Source organism: Canis lupus, chromosome 9 (assembly GCF_048164855.1).
Source record: "Canis lupus baileyi chromosome 9, mCanLup2.hap1, whole genome shotgun sequence".
NCBI classification, from domain to species: domain Eukaryota; kingdom Metazoa; phylum Chordata; class Mammalia; order Carnivora; family Canidae; genus Canis; species Canis lupus.
The window spans coordinates 28,554,276-28,566,534 of NC_132846.1; the positions used below are offsets into that span (position 1 = coordinate 28,554,276).

The following is a 12,259-nucleotide window of genomic DNA, read 5'->3' on the forward strand; positions in this document are numbered from 1 at the left end:
CCGGGAGAGGACGAAGGACGGAGTCCGCCAGACTGAGCGCGGGGCTCCTTCTGCCCACAGATGTTTCCCCGCGCCCTTGAGGGAGCGCGCGACGCCCCCCGGAGACGCGTTCCCGTCGTGGTCCCTGAGTGAGGACGTCCCTCCTGGAGTTTCTTGGGCGGCTCAGTCCGTGACAACGCAGAATGCGGATAGGATTGGACACTACTAACCCCGAGGCTAGTGCGGTGACAAAAAAATTCAAGATGCCTCTTTTTCTTGAAAAATTACTCTGTTCAGTCCTGATTACAGATAAATCGATCATCACCTGTATGCCACGAAGCATCTCTCTGATAAAAGAAAAACAGGAAGAAAGCAAAATGGAGTTTATACTACCTTTTACTTCGCTAAATTTGATGTTAGCCTTATAGCTCATCGTCACTTTCATTGTTACATTGAATAGCCACATATTTCCGCTTGGAATTTAGTATTACAAAATTTTTTAAGGATTTTAGGAGCACTAAAGGTCAAGACCTGAAATTTTTAATTTAAAATAGAACTTAGGGGGATCCCTGGGTGGCGCAGCGGTTTGGCGCCTGCCTTTGGCCTGGGGCGCGCGATCCTGGAGACCCGGGATCGAATCCCACGTCGGGCTCCTGGTGCATGGAGCCTGCTTCTCCCTCTGCCTGTGTCTCTGCCTCTCTCTCTCTCTGTGGCTATCATAAATAAATAAAAATTAAAAAAATAAAAATAAAATAGAACTTAGGGGCAGCCCTGGTGGCTCAGCGGTTTAGCGCCTGCCTTCGGCCCAGGGCGTGGTCCTGGAGTCCCAGGTTCGAGTCCTCCCAGGATCGAGTCCCACTACATGGAGCCTGCTTCTCCCTCCGCCGATGTCTCTGCCTCTGTGTGTGTGTGCCTCATGAATAAAATCTTAAAAAAAAAAAAATAAAACAACTTCTGTTTAACTTAGAGGAGCTGCCAAATGTACACAATAACGTTTGGAAAATAAGGGGATGCATTTCCTAGTAAACAGGGTAAGGCTTTGATAACGGAGAATGATTTTTCTGAGGTCGAAAACATCCTAAAAGAGATGTAAAACAATTTTAAAAACAAGAAGTTTTTGACTACGTAAGATTAGGACGATGATCAAATTTTGTTTTGCCAAGCAAATTAGATGTTTTATCTAGTGTCTGTCTCCATCTTTGTATCCTGTTATGCTCCCTTGGTACAGAGTTTCTCACAATTAATTCCATAGCCAACAAATACATATTGAGCATCCACTGTGCTAGGCACTGTTCTAAATGCTTCAGATATAGCAATATATACAAAAGAGACAGGAATATCTACTCTCATGGGGAAGAAAGACAATAAAGAAGGAAAATAAGTAAAATATACTGTGTTACATAGTAAAAACTGTGGAAGTGAAAATAAAACAAGAAAAAGACGGTCAGCGATTTTAGACCCTGGTAGAATGACCAGAGAAGGCTCATGAGAAGGAGATACTGGAGTTACTTGGCAAACTGGATCAGGAAGAGTTAAGTAGCTGGAGTAGAAGAAATTAGTGGGAAACAAATTGGGTAACAATGGCTAGGGCATTCAAGGGTCTTGTGGCTCATTGCAAAGAATTTCACTCTGAGCAGAGGAGTGACATGATCTAACAATGTTGTCATAAGATCACTTTGGATGCTGTGTTGAGAATGGATTGAAAGAACAAGAGTGAAAGCAGGAAGATCAATCAGAAATTCTCGCTCACTTGGAGCAGGGTAACAGCAGTAGAGAGGATGAGAAGTACTCATATTTTGGACTTAGAGCAAACAGAATTTGCTCACAGATTGAATATGAAGTGTAAGAGAAAGAGAAATCAAGGATAACTCCTGTAAGAATGTAATCTTTTTTTAATTTTATTTATTCATGAGAAACACAGAGAGGAAAGAGAATGAGGCAGAGACACAGGCAGAGAGAGAAGCAGGCCCCATGCAGGGAGCCGGACGTGGGACTTGATCCTGGGTCTCCAGGACCACACCCAAGGCTGAAGGTGGCGCTAAACTGCTGAGCCACCGGGCTGCCCTGTAAATCTTTTTTTTTTTTTAAGATTTATTTATTTATTCATTCAGAGAGAGCGAAGAGAGAGGCAGAGACACAGGCAGAGGGAGAAGCAGGCTCCATGCAGGAAGCCCGACGTGGGACTCGATCCTGGGTCTGCAGAATCACACCCCCGGCTGCAGGCGGCACCAAACCGCTGCGCCACCCAGGGATCCCAAGAATCAGAATCTTATAGTAGGAAAAGAATTCTGAGATCAGCCAGGCTAACCTCATTTTATCAATGTGAAACAAAACTGTAAAAATTAAGTGTTTTGCCTCTGATTATATTCCTAGTTAGTGGCAGACTAGTCTTCAGAACTGGAGTTTTCTGTTCCCATGTTGTGCCTTTTTCTGCTGTGGCACAGTAAGAATCCCACTATTATGAGTCCAGACTCTCTCTAACATCGTTTTGAAAGCCATCTGTGTTCCGTACTAAGGACTCTCCCTTTGCAATGCTATTTCAATTCTTTGAATTACAGCACAGAGAAAGCCTCAATTAGGTGCTCTTTTTGAGTTATAATTTGCTGCCTTATCAAGGAGAGTACATTCCAGAATCCACAGTCTGGAGACAATCTCAGCAGTAGCAACGCATAGCAGTATGTAAATTTTTAATACAAATCCTTAAATCCAGAGGCTTTGAATTCACATCTGTTTTCTAGAAGTTCCTGGGCTGCTGGGAGTTTTTATTACAGAATCCAGACTTTGCATTTATAATTCTCCAGATACCGCTTTTGGGAGGACTAATACTATATTACATAATAGAGATATTTTCCCCCTTGCAGGTAGTTTCTCAGTGGAGAAAATCAACAATTAGGGACTTACTCATGTCTTAACTATTTTTTTTATTAATTTAGGATTAAAATTTATTTTAAACAAAATGATAAGGTGTGACTCTGGGCTAATCTCATAGCTCTGTGGGTCATAGTTTTCCCATCTGAAAGTGAAGAAATTGGACTAGTTGATTTTCAAAGTGTCTTTCAGCCACACATTTTTGTGCCAGGTAGGCAGGAGGAAATATACAAAAATTAAAACAGTTGCCCTAGTAGGATAATGGGCATATAGGTGATTTCTCATCTTTAAAAATATATTTTTTAAGATTTTATTTACTTATTCATGAGAGACACAGAGAGAGGCAGAGACACAGACATAGGGAAAAGCAGGCTCCCTGCCCTGGGATGATGACCTGAGCCAAAGCTCAACCACGGAGCCACCCAGGGGCCCCTCATCTTTAAAAATATTTATAGTTATTGTTGTTTTCACTAAAATTAAAGAAAGTAAAAGTTACAATATCAGCATTATATAAAATCATCATTAGCATAAAAATAAAATTCCATGTCTGATTGCTGCTTTCAAAGAGAGTCAAGGTTCTTATGCTATTTTTATTTTCTCTTGCTATAAGTGTGTAATTTGAAAGGGTAAATTATCTGATAAAGGATTGTTCAAGAAAGAACCAAATGGCAGTAAGCCTTACATATGAAGCTTCTCCTCAAAAAGGAGGAGAGGAGTGTCTACTCTTTAACCCTTTCTCCTGGGACATGTAACAAGATAAACTAAATATGAATCATGAGGAAGTGGTAATAACTATGTGAGGACCTAGGGCTCTTCAAGCCTATAAAGTTTTGTTCTTCCCCTTTGAAGTAGAAGCTTTAGTTGTTTCCTATGAAGGATAAGGATGTGTGATGTTTACACGGTTCTTTTAATTTAGTTAATTAATTTCTTTGACAGGGAGAGAGAGTGAGCAAGAAGCAAAGGGAGAAGCAGGCTCCTCGCTGAGCAGAGAGCCCAAGGGAGGGGCTTGAAGGGATCATGACCTGAGCCAAAGGCAGATGCTTACCTGACTGAGCCACCTAGGTACCCCTGTTTACACCATTCTGAAAATGTAAATGCTTAATACTAGCAACTAAGTTGGATTCCCAAACTCTTATTGCCTGATAAGTCCTCCCTCCCACCAATAATGTAGAGGTTTAGTATGGTAAGTCTGATCAAAAAAAGTCAAGTTCTGTCCCTAAGTTTACCTCTTGTTCCTATATATTGTTATTGCATAGATTTAGAGGTCCTCTGAAACCTTGACAGGTAGCCAAAATGAGTCTTGTAGGTTGACAATGGTAGTTTTTAACTTCAGTTGTATGTCCTCGTAGGCCTTTCTGTATATCCCTGTCTCTCTAGCCCTAGCAACTTTTTTCTTCCAAAATTAGGTCTTATATTCAGCCATTTTCAGTTTTATTTTTAACTGTTCTTTGCAATTATCAATTTTTACTTGACCTATAGTGAGAGGTTGTTTTTTTTTTTGTTTGTTTTTGTTGTTGTTGTTGTTTTGAGAACTCATTAAAAATTTTCCCAGGGCCGTCATTATGGGGGGTGGGGGGCTGTTGACATATACCTAAAATGTGGAAATACCTGCATCCTTTCCTCACTACATGGGAGCCAAGGGATACTTAGAAACACCATCTTTATTCCATCTGCCTAAATAAGCCACACCACTATTTCTCTTTTGCTGTAGCTGCTACATGCTGATGCAGAGGCCTCCTGTAAAGATGATGTCCAGAAGTCCCAAATGGAAATTGAGACAATACATTCATCTGTCTTCATTTGCTATTGGAGATTTCACTAGTCTTTTAATACTGCCATCTCCTACTCCATCCTGTGGCCTCCTCTCTTCAGAGTCTTCCTGCCTCAAATGCTTTACTTCATTTCATATCTTGTGGTAACTTCAATTATAAAGCAATGAAAATCAGACTAGCATCAGATTTTTCATCATCAACAAAGACTGCTATAAAACAATGGGACAATGACTTCAAATAAATGAGGGAAAATCAGTTTTAGTGTATAATTCCATATCTAGCCAAAGTGTCAATCAAAAGCAAAAGGAGAGTAAAGATATTTTTTAGTTCATATGAAGGAACTCAGAAAGTATACTTCCCATATATCCTATCCTAGTAAGTTACCAAAGGTAACTTCTTCCAAAATGAGAGAATAAACTCTCACACATACAGATGACAAGCAAAACAAAAAGAGAAAAATAAGAGTTAAAGAAGTAGTGAATCTAATCCAGGAGACTAATGAATGTAAATCTGTGTATCACAACTGGATAACTGGAACTCAATCCAGATTGGAATTGGAATTAAGAGAACTCTAGGAGGTAGTACCTAGGAAAAGATAGAATTTAAGAAATATGTACAATTTGGAACAAATTAAGATGATAAAGGCTGAAGTTTCAGGGATAAAAGAAAGGCAATGAAACACAGAAAACTTGTGGGAATACAATAGCATGGCCCTTCTGCAAAGGACCTACTTGAGGGTGAAATCCAATAAACTAAGAGATTTGTCCAGATTTAAAATTGAGGGATGCCTGGGGGGTGCAGTTGGTTAGGTGCCTAGCTCTTGTTTTGGGCTTGGGTCATGATCTCGGGGTCATGGGATTGAGTTCCATGTTGGGCTCTAGGCTCTGTGCTCAGTGCAGAGTCTGCTTCAGATTCTCTCTTCCTCTCTGCCCCTCCTGCTCGTGTTTGCACCCTCTCTCTAACATAAATAAATCTTCTAAAAAGTTTGAGATTGGTATTGGAGGAGTAGTTGAAAATGAACTGGTGGGTAGCATTAAAGACATTTTACTATAGAAAAGTCTAAACAGTTGTGGGAATTAAGACTGTTAAAGAAATCAGGCTTTTGTCTTGTGCTTTCTTATATCACTAAATCTTTAAAATATTTTACTTTAAAAAGCTTAGTGTCTTTAAAAACTTAATCCAGACCTTGAGTTTAGTCAAGACAGGTCTAAACAGGTCATTAAATATCAGGATCCTTTGTCTTTGGCTGGTGATGCTGTTTACCTCATGCTAAACAAGTTGAGGAACTAGAAATAACAATGTAGACAAAGAGCAGATTCAGTGGCCTGAGGAAATGGGAGGGCATGAATAGGAGGTTGTAGTCAGAGGGGAATTTTATGAGTTTAAAATGATAAGTTACCAGTTGTGAAACTTTAGCCAGTAGTTGGGAGTAGAGTGGAAGTGATAGAATTGAGAAAGAAATGTGAAGATATCATATCAGAAGACATGGAATCTGGCAAAAAAACAAAAACAAAACAAAAAACTATGAGCCATTGAAAAAGAGTGAAGGGAATGTCTCAGAAATCACTGGAAAAGAATGATGAAAGGATGGTATAAATAAAGGGCATAGAAAACCCAGATTTCTTCCTTATGATTAATTAATGTATTACAACAAGGCCTCTGAATTTTATTAACTTCTATTGAGAAGTTCTGTTTGGAACTTCTATTCTAAATCACGCAGTAGTAACATTCAAATACTATATTTCTCTGATGTATTGCACTGTTAACTTCATAATGCTATTAGGCTTCTAAACTGACATTTGGAATTTCCATAATAGTCTCCTCCAAATTAAGAACGCATATAGACTTGATGCCAAGCCTGACTATCTTATACATGATTAATTAATAGAACTGAATGATCGTATCTGGCAACCAGGAGAGTTTTCTTAATTATAGTATCAGTGATTTTTCCAGTGACAACATTGAGGATATTTCTTACATGGGTTTACAATGGCTGAGAATGTAGAGGGAAGAAAGGAATTTCAAACTCCTTTCTTTATTGTCTTCATTTCTCTTACCCCATAAACACATCATCCTTCACATAAAAACTGCTCCCTTCTAAATCCCAAAATTTATTTGATTCTAATAGTAGTATTAATAAGTAATATTTGAACTCTGATACTACTGAGTGCAATATGAGGATACATGGTTGGACAGTCCAAATAAAGAACAAGCAGTGTAGCTTTTGTTGAAGTTATGGAGAAATTCTTCCACAATCAAGTTAGTGATTGGTTTCTCATGTGAACATCCTTCTAGTTGAATCCCTGTGCATATTTCTATGAATTAAGCTTTTAAAATTAGAATCCTTGGGTCAGAGTGTAGTAGGCTAGATAATGTCACCCAAAAGGTGTCTACATCTTAATCCCCAGAACCTATGCATATGGAACCCTAACATGGTAAAGGGATTTTGGAGATGTGATTAAGGATCTTGAGATAGGGAAAGTAGCTTGGATTCTCCAAGTGGGCCCAAGGTAATCACAAGGGTCTTCATAAGAACAGAAGTCAGGGCAGCCCCGGTGGCGCAGCGGTTTAGCACCTGCCTTCGGCCCAGGGCGTGATCCTGGAGTTCTAGGATCGAGTCCCGCGTCGGGCTCCCTGCATGGAGCCTGCTTCTCCCTCTGCCTGTGTCTCTGCCTCTCTCTCTCTCTCTCTCTCTGCATCTCTATGAATAAATTTAAAAAAAAAAAAAAAGAACAGAAGGCAATGTAATGGTGGGAGCAAGGGGTTGGAGTGATGTATGAGCTGTGAGCTAAGGAACAGATAAGGAACATAGGTTAGCGTTGTCCATAAGCTGAAAAAGCCAAGAAAGTTAATTCTCCCCTGGGGGTGGAGGCTGAGGGGGTGGGGCTCAAGAAGGAACCAGCTGTGCTGACACGTGGACTTTAGCCCCTTCAGATGGAATTTGAACTTCTAATTGTGAGTGACAGATTTGTTTTGTTTTCCACCACTAAATTTGTGATAACTTGTTAATAAAAACTAATGCAAATAGCTTGCAAATAGTTTCAAGGTTTTGATCACTGCATTTCCTATCAGCATTGTGTGAGAGTGTGTCTCTTTAATCTCCTAAAGAGTTCAGAAAGGGGGAATCCCTGGGTGGCTCAGGGGTTTAGCGCCTGTTTGGCCCAGGGCGTGATCCTGGAGTCCCGGCATCGAGTCCTGGCATTGGGGATCGAGTCCTGGGATCGAGTCCCGCGTCAGGCTACCGGCATGGAGCCTGCTTCTCCCTCCTCCTGTGTCTCTGCCATTCTCTCTCTCTCTCTCTCTCTCTCTCTCTGTCTATCATGAATAAATTAAAAAAAAAGGGGGGGGGAGTGCAGAAAGGAGTGCGGCCCTGACAATATTTTAATTTTAGCCCAATGGGACCTATGTTACACTCCTAACTTAGAGAACGAAATTGTTTAAGCCTGTAAATTTGTGGTAATTTGTTACAGCAGCAAGAGATAAATAATACATTGGCCCATGTAGTTAGAATTTCTAGTACTCTTCATTTTGTTGTTGTTGTTTTTTAGATCCACATTTCTGATTGGTATAATTATTTACCTATGTAAAAGTTTTCCTTTAATATCTTTAGTAGTGTAGGTCTATTGTTGATTTAATATTATAGCTTGTTTATATCTGAAAAGGTCCTTTGACATTTTTATTTTTTATTTTTATTTTTATTTTTTTTAATATTTTATTTATTTATTCATGATAGACAGAGAGAGAGAGAGAGAGGCAAAGACACAGGCAGAGGAAGAACCAGGCTCCATGCAAGGAGTCCGATATGGAACTCGATCCCAGGACTCCCAGGATCATGCCCTGGGCCAAAGGCAGGCGCTAAACCGCTGAGCCACCCAGGGATCCCTACCTTTGACATTTTTAAACAGTTTTTTGTTTTTATTTTTTCATTGGGTAAGATATTCTAGGCTAGAATCCTCTTTATCTTCTTAGTAGATAGTATTCCAATACATTGCTTGCATTCTTTTTGATGAAAAAAATTGTTGTCATCTTTACTTTTTCCTCTTTATGGAATAGGTCATTTTCTCAGGTTCTGAAAAAATGAGTGGGAAACGGATTTAAAACCAACGGTTTATGATACTAGATATATGTATTCTTTGGTGAAAAATGAAACAAATGACAGCAGATTGATAAAATTATGCTTGTCTGTAGGCTAAATATAAATAACATATAGTAATCGTTCTCAAACTTTTTGGTCTCAGGACTACTTTGTACTCTTAAGAATTATTGAAGACATTAAAGAGATTTTGCTTATATGGATTATATCTGTCAATATTAATGACCATATTAGAATTGAATTTGAGAAAAATTTTAAAGTATTATTTTATAATAACATTATATGTTAACACAAATAATGTATTTTTGTGAAAAATGACCATATTTCCAAAACAAAAATATTTGGTGAGAAGAGCTATAAAGAAATCTCTTTAGGGGTACCTGGCTGGCTCAGTCAGTAGAGCATGCAATTCTTGACTTCAGGGTCATGAGTTCAAACCCCACATTGGGCATGGAGCCTATTTTAAAAAATGAATAAATAAAAGAGAAATCTCTTTAAAGTCTGGGTTAATACACAATAGCTGAATTATCTCATCTATTTCTGCATTCAATCTGTTGTATATATGCATTGTTTTGGTGGAAGTTATGTGAAGAATGTCTGGACTCACATGTTAAGTAGTTGGAAAGAGGGTGAATATTTTAATATATTTTTCAGATAATTGTGGATATTAGTCACTGATACCAAACCACATTCAACAAACAGTAGTTTCTCAAAAGTAAGTTGTTGGGTTTTTTTTAAAGATTTTATTTATTTATTCATTAGAGACACACAGAGAGAGAGGCAGAGACACGGGCAGAGGGAGAAGAAGACTCCATGCAGGGAGCCCGACGTGGGACTTGATCCCGGGTCTCCAGGATCAGGCCCTGGGCCAAAGGCAGTGCTCAACCGCTGAGCCACCCGGGCTGCCCCTCAAAAGTAAGTTGTAATGTGGAATCAGAAACTAATGAACTTTTTGGGTTCTCCTACATTAATATCTATTGTCTGTCCTAGACTTTGGATCTTTTTATCTTGGCAAGATTTTTCTTTCTTTCTTTCTTTCTTTCTTTCTTTCTTTCTTTCTTTCTTTCTTTCTTTCTTTTTTTTTCTAGAGAAAGAGAGAGAGAGAAACACAGCATGAGCTGGATGGCGGGGGCAGAGAGAGAGGGAGAGATAGAATCTTATGCAGGCTCTATGCCCAGTGTGGAAGCCTGACCCCAGGGCTTAGCTTCACCACCCTGAGATCATGACCTGAGCTGAAATCAAGAGTTAGATGCTTCACTGACTGAGCCACCCAGGCACTCCTTGGCAAGATTTTATAACCTCATGCATTAATCAAATATTGCTTACTAAATTGCGTACATCTTCTAATTCTGATGTATATCATTATATAATATCTTAAAAGCACATTGTAAAAGATTACCACTGATTTAACCCAAGAAGTCTATAAGTATCAGGAAGTATGGCAAAGCCACCATGGCAGATATAGGTTTTTTCAAAATTCTAGTTTTCTCTTGAAAGCTTAAACTTAGCCATTGACAACAAATATAATCAGTTCTTTTTTTTTTTTTTAAGAACTATTTATTTATTTATTCAGAGAGAGAGAGGGGGGCAGAGACACAGGCAGAAGCAGACTCCATGCAGGGAGCCCAACGTGGGACTCGATCCCGGGTCTCCAGGATCACAGCCCGGGCTGCAGGTGGCACTAAACCACTGCACCACCAGGGCTGCCCTATAATCAGTTCTTAAAATTGTAGGCTTACTTCATTTTTATGAACTGTCCAAATGGATGAAGAAGATGTGAGATTATATATATATATATATACATATAATGGAAACTACTCAGCCATTAGAAACGGCGAATACCCACCATTTGCTTCGACATGGATGGAGCTGGAAGGTATTATGCTGAGTGAACTAAGTCAATCAGAGAAGGAAAATCATCATTTGGTTTCACTCATATGGGGAATATAAAAAGTAGTGAAAGGGATTATAGGAGAAAGGAGAGAAAGTTAATGGGAAAAAATAGAGAGGGTGACAAAACGTGAGACTCCTCTATCTCTGGGAAACGAACAAGGGGTAGTGAAAGGGCAGGTGGGCAGGGTAATGGGGTGACTGGGTGATGAGCACTGAGGGGGGCACTTGACAGGATGAGCACTGGGTGTTATACTATGTGTTGGCAAATCGTACTCCAATAAAAAAATATGTACATGTATACATATAGAACTGTCCAGATATCAAAATCTAAATAATTATAGCTTGTCTGCCTGTCATTCTCCACCCCCCTTTATTGAGGGATAATTGACATGTTACTTTGTAAGTTTAAGGTGCACAACTTGATGATTTGATATATGAATATATTTTGAAATGATTAACATAATTTTAGTTAACATATCCATCACCCTATGTAGTTATAGTGCATGTGTGTGTTGAGAATTCTTTAGGACTTATTCACTTAGCGATTTTCAAATAAACAATACAGCATTGTTAACTATAGTCACCATGCTGTGTACTACATTCCCAGAATGTGTTCATCTTATAACTGGAAATGTATACCCTTTGATCACCTTCGCCCATTTCTTCCACCTCCACCACAGCTCTGACTCTGGCAACCACCAGTCTACTCTGTTCTATGAATTTAGTTTAATTTAGTTAGAATTTAGTTTCTTTCTTTTATTAGATTCCACATAAAATGAGACCATATGGTATTTGCCTTTATTTGACTTATTTCACTTAGCATAGTGCCCTCAACATCTATCCACGTTGTCACAAATGGCAAGATTTTCTTCAATTTTTTGGTCTGGCTGAATAATATTCCATGATACATATACACACAACACCACATTTTCTTTATCCATTCATCCCTTGAGGGACACTCGAGGTTGCTTCATGTCTTGGCTATTATTAAAAAGTGCTACAGTGAACATGGGGGTACAGATATCTTTTTTTAATTTTTTAAAAATTTTTATTTATTTATGATAGTCACACAGAGAGAGAGAGAGAGAGGCAGAGTTGACCTAGTGTTTTCATTTTCTTCAGATAAATACCCAGAAGTGGAATTGCCAGATATATGATAGTTCTAGTTTTAATTTTTTTAATGTCTCTATTTAATTTTTTAATTCCAGTATAATTAACATAGAGTATTATAGAAGTTTCATATGTACAATATAGTGATTCAACAATTCTGTATATTACTCAGTGCTCATCATAAGTGTAATCTTAACCTTTACCTACTTCACCCATTGCCCCACTCACTTCCCCTCTGGTAACCACCAGTTCTCTATATTTAAGAGTCTGTTTTTGGGTTTTTTTGGTTTGTATCTTTTTAAAATTTGTTTCCTAAATTCCACATATGAATGAGGTCATATGGTATTTGTCTTTGACTTATTTGACTTAGCACTATACTCTCTAGATCCATTCCTATTGTTGCAAATGGCAAGAGTTCATTCTTTATTATGGCTGGATAATATTTCATTATACATGTATATATATATGGCACATCTTTACTCATTCATCTATCAATGGACACTTGAGTGTCTTCCATATTTTGGCTATTGTAAATAAATAGCAG

At 38.6% G+C, this 12,259-nt stretch overlaps 1 long non-coding RNA gene across 1 annotated transcript in view; it reads left to right on the plus strand.

Moving 5' to 3' along the window:
• Positions 1-3,759: 3,759 nt before the first annotated feature.
• Positions 3,760-12,259, plus strand: part of LOC140639944 (uncharacterized) — a 49,326-nt gene continuing 40,826 nt past the window's right edge. The window contains exons 1-3 of the long non-coding RNA XR_012036601.1: positions 3,760-3,909; positions 4,559-4,762; positions 9,475-9,627. This is a non-coding gene — a long non-coding RNA (uncharacterized lncRNA). The remainder of the gene's footprint in view (positions 3,910-4,558; positions 4,763-9,474; positions 9,628-12,259) is intronic.